At 48.3% G+C, this 13,922-nt stretch overlaps 2 long non-coding RNA genes across 2 annotated transcripts; one reads left to right on the forward strand and one right to left on the reverse strand.

The window, feature by feature from the left end:
- The first annotated feature begins 891 nt into the window (after nt 1-891).
- LOC140524693 (uncharacterized) lies at nt 892-3,688 on the forward strand. Its single transcript, XR_011973801.1, has 4 exons — nt 892-1,003; nt 1,104-1,251; nt 1,446-1,538; nt 3,430-3,688. It is a non-coding gene; the product is annotated as an uncharacterized lncRNA (long non-coding RNA).
- Nucleotides 3,689-4,702: 1,014 nt separating this feature from the next.
- LOC140524692 (uncharacterized) lies at nt 4,703-6,847 on the reverse strand. Its single transcript, XR_011973800.1, has 2 exons — nt 6,328-6,847; nt 4,703-4,968 (listed from the first exon to the last, which is right to left on the reverse strand). It is a non-coding gene; the product is annotated as an uncharacterized lncRNA (long non-coding RNA).
- Between the last annotated feature and the right edge of the window lie 7,075 nt (nt 6,848-13,922).

Raw genomic sequence — 13,922 nt, forward strand, 5'->3', positions numbered from 1 at the left:
AGGCACAAAGATCTGGATTCAGAATCCACCTCTGATTCCAGCAAGCTTTGTGACTCCACACAAGCTGGTTCACCTTCTTCTCGCTCAGTTTCTTTACCTATACAATGAGGAATGTAGAATTCCCCTCACAGAGCTTCGATGAGGCTCAGTGAAAGGTTCAAATCTCTTTAGAAATATCCCTGGAATGAGCTGCCTCCAAACTTGGGAGGGAAAGTAACGGGCTCAAGCTCATGGAAATAAAAAATGTCTGAAGTGGGATTTGAAACCCAGTTTCTCAGGTACCTGCTCTTAACGCCAAGAATCATCAAATAACAATCTCTTTATCGGGAATGACAGAACAGAAATGATCAAAGCTGCAAAGAGATTTAATAAGACTCACAATGAGAGGTGTCCCAGAGTGGAACTGGTTGTCTCCGAGGTTGGAGGCTGGGAAGCAGAGGGTGAATGACCATGTGGTATCTGTGGGAGGAGGGGACTTCTTTAAGTACAGGTGGAGCTCAGTGCCCGCTCTCAAATTCTGGGGTTCTATGCTATAGCCCCCATCAGTTCGTAAGCTCCCAGAGGGCAGCAGTGGGTTCCACGTTCTCTTAGCACAGTGCATGCCATATAATATAGTCTCCAGAGAGTGTTTGTGGGTTTGGATTGTTGTACAACTCTGGGCAGTAGATTTGTAACCATTCAGAGTCTGTTTCCTCACTTGTGCAGTGGAAGTCAATAGCACTGCTGGGCCATGGCAATGGTGCCCCAAAAGTCAGCGACCACTTCTCCGCCGTGGTTGGGAAGGGACTTGGTCCTGCCTGGGACGTGGAGAGAGAATCCGAGGACTAGCACCGTTCATTCCAGCTGCATCTAGTCTGCCCCATTTTTCAGGCTGATAAGGTCCACAGCTGCAGAGGGTTAATGAGGGTACATTAAGTCAGCAGGCTTAAATGCCAGCTCTTCACCTTGGATTATCGGTAAAAGACCTGCCCCTGAGGTGAGCCAAGTGCCTGCTCCAGAGAAGGTAAACCTTGCTCCCTAGGAGGTGAACCCTGGATGTGGTGTGGTGGGGACATGGTGCACTTCTCCTAGGAATGATTGGTGCCCCTCTCTGCTGCTGACAGGGCTGCTCCCACTAGAATGGAAGAAAAGAGGAAAGACAAAGCACAGAGAAAGAAGTAGCTGAGGAGTCTGGAACTGACATGGACTTTTTGGCTAAATATCTTTTATAAAATGTTGGGGGGAAAACTGAACTTTAAAAGAAAAGAAAAGGTAAGTGGATAGGATATCTGTCTTTTAAGTAGAAACAACCACTATCAGAAAACTATGGTTGTTGGGGACCATCCCCTCCTTCTCAGTCTTCAAAATCTCTCAATTACAAATTTCTTAATGCCTACAAACATGAATTTCTCTCATCTGGAAAAAAATATTAAAAAAAAATTATTTGACTTTACTCTCCCCTCAAGCTATCTTCAGATATCTTAGCCAAACTCCTAGAAAAAGAAGCCATCTATTGAGGTCTCTCCAGAGATACCAAGGATTCATTTTAGAAATAGCTGGTAAGGAAATCTGTTTTATTTAATTATGAGTATTTGTTACAAGACTTTTTTTTCTTCCTTTTTTTGATGGAAAGAGACAGTTGGTGGGAGAGAAATATAAACTCTCAATAAGTTAAAGTTTTAAGTAAAAATCATTATCCATGATCTCCTACTTGCCAAATCTTATGGTTTCTTCAGCCTTCTTGACTTCTCTGTGGCCTCTTTATGGAATATTCTCTTCCTTCTAGGTTGTTCTGACCCTACTCTCCCCTGGCTCTCCTCCTAGCAGTCTGCTCAATCCTCCTTAGTCTCCTTTGCTGGGTGATCTCCATTCATATGACTCCCCCTAAGTGTTTGGGAGGACTATGGGTATAGGTAGAGCCCCAAGGCTCTATCCTGCTCCCTTCTCCTCTTCTTTCTCCATGATCTCGTCAGCTCCCATGGGTCACACAAACCTCTGGATGTAGACAGCTCCCAGATCCATAGACCTAGCCCCAGCCTCTATCAATGTCAAGTCCTGTGTCACCAATTAGATGTTTTGAAGCAGATACTCCAGATGTATACCAAACTCCACCAGTCTAAAACTGAACTCACTTCATTTCCCTCCTCCTGTAAAGTTTCCTGAATCTGTCGAGCGCACCACAATCCTTGCCTTTAACCACTCTCAGTCTCAGGGCTGCCCTTGAGTTTTCCTCCCTCTCATACATGCCTCCAATCATTTGCCAAATCTTTAACAATCTCTCTCATGTCTGTCTCCTCTCCACTTATTACACAACTGTCACTCCTCCAGTGTGGTCTTCATCTCTTACCAATCAGCTCCTAATGGGTCTTCCCATTTCTAGCATCCTCCCTTTCTGGGCCACCCCCCTCCCATTCAAGCTCCCTCTGTGAGACTCTGATCTTGGTACTTCTCTGATCACAGTGTCTCCCAGATGCCTCAGACTCATTATCAGAGGGCATTTAAAGACCTAAATCATCTCACTTCAGTTGGCTTTTCCCCACACTTAGTACATAAAAATTCATCACATGAGTTCTACTTTCTGTCTGTTCCTAACACAACGATGATACATCTCCCATTTCTGTGCCTTTGTCCTGGCTGATTGGAGAGAGAGAAAGAGAAGGGGAGAGGGAGAGATGGAGAAATACAGGGAGAGATAAAATACAAATACAAGTGAGAGGGTCCTTGACCTCATGGTACTTACACCTTAATGCCACAAGACCACACATGAAAGGAAGTTGAAGAGTTCAGAAGGCTGCACACTGAGGTGATGCAGTGCAGAATGGGGGACAGACTGGCCAAGGGCTGTCTCCCAGGGCAGAACCACCTTCAGCCAAGCAGCTGATGGGTTCTTTGTCCACAGACTGAAGGAAGGGAGGTCGTGAACTAGGGGAAACCCAGATTCAACCTCATTTGAGGCACTTTATGTTAGAAACGCAAACCTAACCCAGAATTCTGGCCGCATCTCAGTCTGATGCTCCAGGCTTAGCCTAAATCAACCAGTTAAGCAAGCAATCCCTTCTCAAGTGGTTGTGAGGTGACAAACACAGGCATGGTGCTGGGCTCTGGGCCTGGACTCTCTGAGACAGCTTGTTCACAGCTGTGCTGCTCTGACTGTTGGGAAGACAAAAAGAAACCTCCCTGTAAATTCTACCAGGCACTGTGATGTCCTAAATCCTCCCCTCCCCATTAGAAAGCTCCCTGGGCCTCAGTTTCCCTCTTGTCATATGAGGACTAGGTAGTGCCCAAGTTCTTTCCTATCATTGATATTCTGTATTCTATTGTAAGGTTTTCTGTTCTCCGACATCACCTGCTCTAAGGGCTCTCCCTCGTTTGGCATTCTGTGTTCTGTGTTCTGCGTTCTAAGCTCCCTCCCAGCTCTGACATCCTGTGCTTGATGCTGCCTCTCTGTAGGTTCTCCCACTTTGGACCGGGGTGGAGCTGGTGACGCTATTGACAGATCACAGAGTCTGTCATGCTGGGTGGCCATAACCCACCAGACAAAGGGGGGCCCATCCAAGCGGGGATCGACCTGCCTCCAGAACCTCGGAAGATTTCTCATGAAAACAGATGCAAATGTTTGGAATGTTGGCCCTCCCTCCTCAGGCTGGTGCTCCAGGTTAGACTGACCATTCTACTGTGATGTTTGGGTAATAAATGTTAAATGGGAAAAGAGTGGCCTTTGAAATGAGAGTCCCTCCCCCCCACCAGGAAACATGTCCCTTTAAAAGTAAATAAAAGGAGGTGGATGGGATGAAATGTTCCCTGAGTGCTGGAACCCCAAGCCTCTCCAATTTGGCACAGTCACTGGGGTCTGCCCCGGGCGGACCCTGTGTATTCCTGACTGGAAAGCAAGGTGAAAGGGACGCCCGTCTATTTTCTCTCACATGACAGGAAACTGAAATCCACCATGTTCTCTGATGTGCAGTTCTTTCATCTCTTAGAATTTGTTGACCAGTGAAGGTTATTTTTCTAACTTCAACTCTCCCCCTCTCTCTCCCCCTCTCTCTCCCCCTCTCTCTCCCCCTCTCTCTCCCCCTCTCTCTCCCCCTCTCTCTCCCCCTCTCTCTCCCCCTCTCTCTCCCCCTCTCTCTCCCTCCCCCTCTCCCTCCCTCCCCCTCTCCCTCCCTCCCCCTCTCCCTCCCTCCCCCTCTCCCTCCCTCCCCCTCTCCCTCCCTCCCCTTCTCCCTCCCTCCCCTTCTCCCTCCCTCCCTTTCTCTCTCCCTCCCTTTCTCTCTCCCTCCCTTTCTCTCTCCCTCCCTTTCTCTCTCCCTCTCTCTCTCCCCCTCTCTCTCTCCCCCTCTCTCTCTCCCCCTCTCTCTCTCCCCCTCTCTCTCTCCCCGTCTCTCTCTCCCCGTCTCTCTCTCCCCGTCTCTCTCTCCCCGTCTCTCTCTCCCCCTCTCTCTCTCCCCCTCTCTCTCTCCCCCTCTCTCTCTCCCCCACTCTCTCTCCCCCTCTCTCTCTCCCCCTCTCTCTCTCCCCCTCTCTCTCTCCCCCTCTCTCTCTCCCCCTCTCTCTCTCCCCTTCTCTCTCTCCCTTTCTCTCTCTCCCTTTCTCTCTCTCTCTCCCTCCCTCTCTCTCTCTCTCCCCCCTTCTTTCTCTCCCACCCACTCCCCCCCTCTTACTCTTCACCTTTCCCTTCCTCACCTGCCTCTGTACCAAAAGATTCAATAATTTGAGGGAAAACCACCTTTTAGCTTTTCTATTTCCTCTGTGTCAATGGGGAAATCATCTCATTTTTCTGGACCACAGTTTCTCCACCTGAACAATGAGGAGGTTAAGGTAGAGGATGTCTTCATTTGCTGTTGGCTCTACATTGATGATCCTAAGAAGCTGGGGCATGAGTCCAGCACTCAAGGGAGACCACTGGCTCTATATTCAGAGGAACCAGATTCAGCCTTGCCTCAGATGCTTCTGGTCTAGGTCACCTTTGGAGAGTCCCAGTCTCTTTACCTGTAACAAGAAGGCCCTGACATCTCTTGTGCAACCTTAGATTTGTGACCCTCTAACCACTAAGGTCCCTAGCCTCAGGGAAATGGAAGCTACTTAGGGTCAGTACAGCTTTATCTTTTGTCTTTCATTTGTGTTAGAGGGGCCCCCATTCTGTATCCTCCTCTGCCTCTTCCTCAACTCTAACCCCCAAGCCTGTTGTCCTCTAGCCACATCAGCAACCCAACTTCCTTATTCCTCTTTCCCAATGAACATCTCTCAGGAAGGCTCTAGCAAATTCATTCACACAAGTGTACAAAGTATGGAGAAGGCTGGCTGAGTGCCTTCCTGGGGATATCCATGGGAATCAAAGCTCTCACCAAAGGAATGAAACTCTAACTGTAGAATTCAAACAAAGAAGGGGCTGGGACAGGGCTCCCTTACCAACTCAAGTGCAAACTCCTAAGATTGGGGCCCCATGTGACTTCAAAACAATTCCACAAGCATTTATTAAGTATCTACTGTGTACAGCCAGGCACTGCGCTAGGGATACAAAGAAAGGCAAAAAACACTCCCTTCCCTTGAGATGGGGGAGACAACAAAGTGTTCTGCAACTAGAGGGCGGGTATATGGGAGGCCCTGATGTGGCAGAGGGGAGGGAAGCCTTCTTGCAGAGGATAGGATTTGAGCTGTTATTAGGCACCACTTGTATACAGATACCCCTCATCCCCCAAATGCTGAAGGGCTGCAGACTTTACAAAGAATAGGTCCCTAGCCCTAGGCAGCAGTCTAGAAAGTTATGACACCAACACAGAAGAGACTCAACATGTCAGAGATGTGTGAAACAAAGTGAGTTCTGGGTTACGAGGGAGGAGCAGCTGAGGCTTCCTGTGGGGGCTTTAAAGGGTGGGGTAGCACCAAAGAAGTGTGTATTGGAGGGGGATTGAGAAGGGCATTCCAGTCCTGGGAACAGGAGGAATAAGGGTCTGGAGGCCGGGCAACCAGGCAGAGCAAAGTCCAAAGGAATAATTAAAATGATAAAGCTGAGATTGTATGCATGAAAGTTTCTCCATTGTGGGCTGCAGGGGGACCAGTCGTGGGGGTCTGTAGGGAACCATGAGAGATTCCAGAGCAGAGCCATAGCATGGCCATACGTGAGCCAGGGGGATGTAAAGGATCTGGATTAGAGGGGAAAGAGGGGGTGGAGGAGACTGGGTGTCCAGGAGGCTTGTCCTGAGATGGGGGGCAGGGTATGAGAGACTGCTTGGGACTTCTGTGCTAGCTTCATGCCCTGTGCCCAGCAGGCACTTCATAAAGATGGAGAGAGGGAGACACTGTCCTCCACATTGAAAGATGTGGCATGGTTATGGTGGAAATGATTACCTTCATGGATGGGCATGTTGGTCTGTCTCCGTTGCTTCCATGTAAAATGTTCAAACACACACCCAAAAACACACCTTCAAGTTTTTCCACACCTGCCTCAGGGAAGTGGTTTGTGTGATCCCAAGGTTCTCAGTTGCTGAGGGCTTATTGTTAAATGCATGCTATGAGACATCAGTGGTGAAGGCTAGGAAGTCTGGATTTCCCTGGAAAGCTACAACCTGCCCAGCTCAGCCCAGGGGTGGTTCATGGACTTGCTTGGGCCCCGCAGAGTAGAATTTCCCAAGAAGGTGATTCATCACTGGGAGGAAATGAGAGAGGACCCCCCTTCCTGCCCCCTCCCCTCCCGCAGCATTGGGCCACAGACAAAGCAAGGATGTGATGGATTCATTCCCTTCAGGATCTGCAGCTATCTCTAGGGTGGGGCCAGAGGTGGAATCCCAGGAAGGATCATGCCACAGTGGAAACACTGAGGCCTCCCCCTCAGCCATCTAACAGTGTGTCATGGGTTCCAGAGGAAGGTAGACTAGCCACACTTTATTCTTCCCAGAGCAGGTGCCCAGGCAACCGACTCAATAATCAGTGGGAGGCCACACCCTCTGGGCAGGACTGGGCTATGATGAGTCAATGCAATGGGGCACCAGCCTGGCCAAGGCCAGCTCTAAGTATCAGGAGTTTAAGGTTCTGAGTCACCAAATGGTTAATGGGGAGCAGTTAATGCTGGACAACCAAATGGTGTCAGGGTAAAAGAGAAGCCTGTTAAATGTGAGGAGAAAAAGTCTTCATTTTTATGAGGGACTGAGCTCCTATAAAACTGTCAGGGAAGCCAGCAGGGCCAGGCAGAGTTGCTTGGACCAAGATGCTTTTGCAAGTGCACCCAGTGGCACTCTCTCACTGAAGAAACCACCTGCAGTTCAGTCTAGGGGAGCTTCCTTCTGCTTCCCAGCCAGTGTGAGGTGAAGGGATCCCAGGGACTGAGGCATCAAGGCCAAAGAAAGCACTCTGGAGTCCCAAGAATGCTGGGGACAGAGGACCAGGGATCAAGAGAGCTCGGAACTCTGACCCTACGTGGCTCAGGGACCTGGGGCACCCTTCACTTCATCTGTTTCCTCATCTGAAAAACAGTAACAATGCCACTTGTATCACCCTCTACTCTGGTTTGGGGAAAGAAAAATGGTTGTATTGGGCATTATTATTAGGAAGAATCACGGGACACAAAGAAAGCAGGGCACCCTCTCTGAGTCCCCTTGGTTCCCTTACCTGGAAAATGGGCACAAGGAACCCTGCCTGAGCAGTGCCTAGGATTGTGATGAGGATCGACTGAGAAGATGGATGTGAAGGACCAGTTGGGATCCTGCATAGCTGTTGCATCTCCCTGGGCCCTAGGGAGCGCCAGAGTGCACAGAGTTGGACCTGGAGATAGGAAAACCTGAGTTCAAATCCAACTCCAGACATTGACTCACTATGCGATCCTGGGCAGATGGCTTAACCACTGGTTGCCTCAGTTTCCTCAACTGTAAAATGGGGATCATCATAGCAGCACACACACCCTAGGGCTATTGTCAGGGTCAAATGAGATAATAATTGTAAAATGCTTAGCACAGTGCCTGGCACATTGTAAATGCTATATAAGGACCTTATTCCCTCCCCTCTCTTGTGATTTTCTGGGGTCAGGAGAGGGCCAGGATTGCATTTCTGAAAGCACAGGCTAATAAGAATGAACAGCTCTGTGGTGAGGCAGGAGTGGTCCTAGGATTTCTCCTAAGGTAGGCTGAAAGTTTGGGGCACGGAAGGGATCTCTGGAGGTGATCCCTGGAGGCAGCATCAGTGCCCCGTGGGATCATGGATATTGAACCAGAAACAAGGTTGAAAGATCTCTCCCTCTTCAGTCTGTGGCTCCATCCCCCCAGCCACCATTCTCATGGAGTTGGGCCAACCAGAGCTGCAAACAAAGGACCCTTTGCCAAGAGAAGGCTGTGGAAGTCAGGAGGGTTTAATGACTTTCAGAGAGAACTGAACATTTTTATGGAAGGAGTGAATGTGAGTCTTTGGTGACATGACAAGAACTCGCAGTTGAGATAAACATAAAAGGCTTGCTGGCTCTCAGAGCCTCTTCCGGTCCAGCCATGCCATGTGCCCTTCCACCTTCTCCTTGATTCATGGCCCTGCACGAGGACAAGGGAGCCCTGAAAAAATGCATGAAAGCAGATGAGGGAGGGGTGCAGGGGGAAGGGACTTTGTAGCAGTAACACACACAGAATTAAAAACAATAATAAGAGAAATAGCAGTGGAAGAGGAGAGGAAGGAGGAAAAGAAAGGTGTAAAAGATGATGATTATGTAAGAAGAAGAGAAAGAACATGTTGAAAATTATGGAGAAGGATGGAAATGGAGAAAAGGAAGGGGAAAAGAATGGAAGAAGGAAGAGGAGGAGGATAAACAGAAGAGGAGATCAAGGAGAAAAGGAGATGGAGGAGGAGAAAATGGAGGAGGTGGTAGAAATGGAAAAGGGGAGGAAATAGAGAAGAAAGAAGAGGAGATGGAGGAAAAAGAAAATGATGCCAAAGAGGATTTGGAGAACAAAGAGAAAAGACAAAGGATGATGATGAAGATGAAACAGAAGATGAAGAAGAAGAGAAAGATGTTGAATGATGGAGGAGAAGGAAGAGAAAGAGAGGGAGAAGATGGTGGTGGAGAAAGAGAAGAAAGAGGACAAGAATGTGGAAGAAGGAAGACAAGAAGGAAAAGAAGATGAGAAGAGGTGGAGAGGAAAGAGACAGAAAAGAAAATAATGCTAAAGGGAGGAGGAAGGGGAGGAGAAGGTGGAAGAGGAAGAAAAGACAGGACAAGATGATAGTGATGGAGAAAGAAAGAAAAGGAAAAGGACAAGAATGTCAAAGGAGGAGGAAGAGGAACAGGAAAGGAGGAAGGAAAGAGGAGAAAGATGTGGAGGAGAGAAGGAGAAAGTAGAGAATAGAAGAGGAGGAAAAGAGTGGAAAGCAAGAAAAAGATGGCCCAATGGGCACCAGGGTGGTAGCAAACTCTTTCTGGGTCTTTGGCATAAAGGGAAATTGGGATGAGCCATGTGACCGCAAAATGATCTTGAAGAGGTTATTGTACTTACAACCCCTAGAAATCTCTGTGCTCGAAGGGACCTCTGAGGCATCCACTTGACCAAGCACCTCCTCCACCATGGCCAACCTATGTTTGTCCAGTCTTTGTTTGAAGACCTTCCTTGACTGGGTCCTCACTACCTCTCAAGGCAACCCATTCTATCTGTGAACAACTCTAATTGTTCGGAGGTTTTTCCTTGAATCAAACTGCTGCTCCCACTCTCTTGCTCCCGGTGGTCCCGGGTACCTGGAAAAGTTCTCTGCACATAAGATGTGCTCAACAAATGTTGGTTCATATTATAGCAATGACAAACTGAGCTGCATCTAGTTAGAAATGAAAGTTTGGGAGCCTTTATTATTGTGATTGTCTTGGCTTCAACAAGAGGGCAGAAGGATGCTGAGGTGGTAACGAGGCTTAAGAAGGGAGAGAAGAAGGACTCAACAGGCATTTATGGAGCCCCTACTGTAGGCTCTGGAGATACAAAGGGGGCTCTCTCAGAGCATTAGGGACATCATTTTATTTCAGGGTATTTTTCTCAGGATGGTACAGCTGGACCAAGTCCCCATCAGTCACAGACTGGGTGAGAGAGTGTGGATGATTCATTGAAGACCTATCCCCACTCCCATAGGTTCTCCCATTAAGTTCATATCTACAGATGGGAGCAGGACTAGGGCCCAGCAGGTTTTTCTGTGTCTGTGAAAGATCCAGGCTGTTATCATTATTCAAAGGAGTGGAAAGAAGGAGAGGTGCAGGAGGCTGTAGGGGAAGCAATGATGGTTTTAGAGGCAGAGAGTCAGAATTCAAATGTGGTTTTCCTACTACTCCCCATGTGACCTGGGGCAAGGCTGGGCCAAGCTGCCTCCCAATAAAATGAAGGGATTGAAAGAAATGATTCTCAAGGTCCCTATCGGCATTAAATCCTGGGAAAGCTTGGAGTTTTTACGCAGCAGAGCTTTTAGAAATAAATATGAACATGTTTCTACTCTGTGGGTCAGGGTTTAGTTTTTATTTTTTCAAAGTTTTAGCGTTGCTTTGTACTTTTATTTCTGGACCCAGTGATATTTCCTTTATGAAGAGTTGAACAAAGCCAGCCAGAATGGAAACTCCATAAAACGGTATATGCGACATTCTACGCCCCTGGGCCCTCACATCTCCAGCTAAGAGAGGGATAAGGGTATAGCATCATAGAGCTAGAGCCGGCCTGGCCATATCTCAGCAAGTCCCGCCCTCTCATTCTACAGGTGGGGAGAGAGAAGCCCAGAGAGCGAGTGACTTCTCCTGGGTAGAGAGGAAGGGTGAGGGGCAGAATTTGGACAGAGAACTTGGAATTCCAAATATCAAATTCTTTCCACAACATGACCCCACCTCCTGCAAGGAAACCCCATGATCCCATGAGAGCAGGTGGGAAAGCAGTCAGCTCAGCCAGCAGTTCGGAGCCCCAATTCAGATGAGGATCTAGTTCCCCAAACACTTCCAGGTATGTGCTTTCTGTCCCTGGAGCCAGCCAGCTCTCCGGGAAGCCAAAGGAATAAAGAGACCCAAATTTCAATGAGGACATGTCCTGGGCTCTGACCTGTGGCTCTCTGTTAGGGAGGTGCAGGCCTGGAGGTTGACAAAGGCCAGGGAGCCAGGACTAGATAGAGGAGCCATGAGACTACCCCTATACCAGGAACTGAACAGTCCTTGTAGTAGGCCCAGGGTTGCATCGTTGACCCCAGCCCCGAGGCAGTGAGCCTGGCGAATCTGAGCGCACAGCCCTCCTGGGAATCGCCGTCATGAAAGGCAATTTCAGAAATGGGAGCATCTTGCCCTTTGCAGATCCCCCAGTCTCTGGTGCCCCCACAAATGACTTTGGGTTTATGTCATCCATGACCCAGGGCTCCCCAAGGGGCTCTGGGCTCACATGAACCCGAGTGCATTTTGAAGGACTGACCTCTTAGGGGTCAAATCCTCTTTCTGGCTCTGCCCTGACATCCAAGCAAAACTCCAGAGAGATGTCTAAAGCAAAGTTAAGGCATGACTCACGTCTATGGTCTCCCCCAGCATTGGTAACAGGATCCCCTCCCACAAAGGTGTCCAGTGTCCCATGTGAGTATCTTCTGTCACAGAAACTGAGTCACATACAAAGAACTCCAAAGTGCCCATGAATAAATAAATGCGGGAAACCTCAGACATTACACCCATTATGCTCTCCCTGAAGGTGATAAAAAGATTCAATGTAATTGCTGAACAGATATTCCACATTCACCCAGACCCCAAGCATCTGAGCATCTCACCGTGATTACCATGGAAGGTTGGCAGGGTCCCAGATGGCCTGGCTAGCCTTGGCATGGTTATCCTTCATCAGCTATGGGATAGTCTCGTTGGCTCTCCTCTTCCCCATTAAGAAAACCTTCCTTGGACAAGACAGTCTTGAATCTGGAACTCTAGGCTCTCAAATGTTGGGTTATCCTCATAGCTGGAAACATTCATTTCTCAGGCTCCTTATCACTGACTTGTGCTTGGAGAAACAGAAAAAAGCTCAGAATCTGAGTCCAAGAATCCCAGTCTCAGAGATATCTACCTAAGCACATATCTACCAGCGCTGTGTGTCTTAAGTGCAAGTTGATATTATTACTGGGTGATGAAGGGGAGAGAAATCCCCTCTTCCACCTGGGGACCTTGGATTCAGTAATCACAAGAATCTACCTTTTCCCCCCCTATTCTTCTGTGCAGTAACTTGTTGCCCTGTAGTTTCCACCCTGATAACATCTCCCAAACAGCCCCTTCTCACCTCAGATACTGCTCCCTCTCTCCCAAGGCTCCCATCTCTTCACACCTGGACTATTGTAGTAGCCTTGGGGGGGGGGGGGGCAGGGGGGCTCTGCCTGCCTCAAGTCTCTTCCCACTCCAATTCATCATCCCCACTCAGTTGTCAAGTTGATTCTAAAGGTCAGGTCTGACTATATCAGTTCCCCATTCCCCCTACCCCATTCAATAAACACTAATGGTTCTCTTTTGACTCCAGGATCAAGTATAAAAACCTGCCTTTGGTCTTTAAAGCTCTTTGCCACTGGTGTCCTTCCTCCTTTTCCAGTCCTTTGTCATCATGAGATTCAGTAATATTGGCCTCGTTGCTGTTTCCTGAACCTCCATCCATCTCCAGTTCTGAATGTTTTCATTGGCTCTCCCCAGTGCCCGAAATGTTCCTCCTTCTCATCTCCACTGCCCAGCTAAATTCCCATCTTCTTTAAGAAGTCTGTCTGAAGAAGTCATCCTCCTTAGTCTTAGTGCCTTCCCTCTGAGATTTTCCCCAATTCTGAACTATATGTTGTCTTTCTTTGTGTCCCCAGCACTTATCTCATTGCCTAGCATATAGTGGATCCTTAAAAAATGTTAATTGACTGACTGACTGAAAAAAAGAACTTTGATTAGTCCAAGAGTATCCAGAGGAGGGCAGATAAAGGATCTTCAATCCAAGACCCTTCCCCCATCTTCATTTCCTGCCTCCTCTCTCCTGTCTTTACCTCTTCTCCAGTATTCCAGCTCCTGTCCAACTCCTTCAGTCACTATTATTGCCCCCCTTTCAAATTGCTCCCCAAGCTTTCTCCACACCATCAGCCTCAGGAAGGGTTGTCCCTGAGTCACAGTTCAGTTCTCTTGTCCCAGCAGGACAGACCTTGTTATTCTTGCCTTGGCAGGGAGGTGCTCAATAATGACAGATACATCCACTGTTATTTATACGCAACATTCAGTGGGATCATGAATCCAGAGCTAGGAGGGAAATCAGAGGCCCTTGAGTGAAGTTCCCTCATTTTGCACATCAAAAAACTGAGACCCAGGGAAGGGAAGGGATTTGTCCAAGGTTACAGAGGCACCAAATGTGAGAGGCAAGATTCAGACCCAGGTCCTTGGAGTCCAGTGTCAGTCCTCTTTTCCCTCAAACCAATAAGGAAAATGGGGCCAAAGCACACTCATTCCACCATCTTTCCTCCACGATGGAGTTATATAAATATCAAATGAGATAAGGCATGGGAAGCCTACCATTGCCTTGGAAATACCATCCAGCAGCACCAGCCTGCTTTGGGTTTTAGTCTTAAGGTTCCCCACCCCAGAGCATTCTGGGACCAAAACACCAGGGAAAGAAGAGAACCAGGAAGCAGAGTTTAAGACTGTGCAGCATCATTCATCTTGGGGCCACATGGGGAAGTCCAGGTATCTGAGTGGTTTGTGTCCCCAGCTCTTCCTTTCAGAAAGACTAAGATGGACTTCTGCATTGCATCTGCCAAAGGAAATGAGAGTATTTGCTGTGCTGATACGGAAAGTGATTGGTGGGCTCACTCACATTGCTTCTCAGAAGCATCCCCCTTCTGCTTTGCCTCCGAATTGGGGAAAGATGCTGTCACTCTGAGTAGCTTCTCTGAGGTCTACTTCAAACTCCTTCCTACAAGGAGAAAAGGTTTTAACCAGAAAAACCATTTTCTGTTCCCGATGTTGGAAGCACTGG

This window comes from Notamacropus eugenii, chromosome 2 (assembly GCF_028372415.1).
Source record: "Notamacropus eugenii isolate mMacEug1 chromosome 2, mMacEug1.pri_v2, whole genome shotgun sequence".
NCBI classification, from domain to species: Eukaryota; Metazoa; Chordata; class Mammalia; order Diprotodontia; family Macropodidae; genus Notamacropus; species Notamacropus eugenii.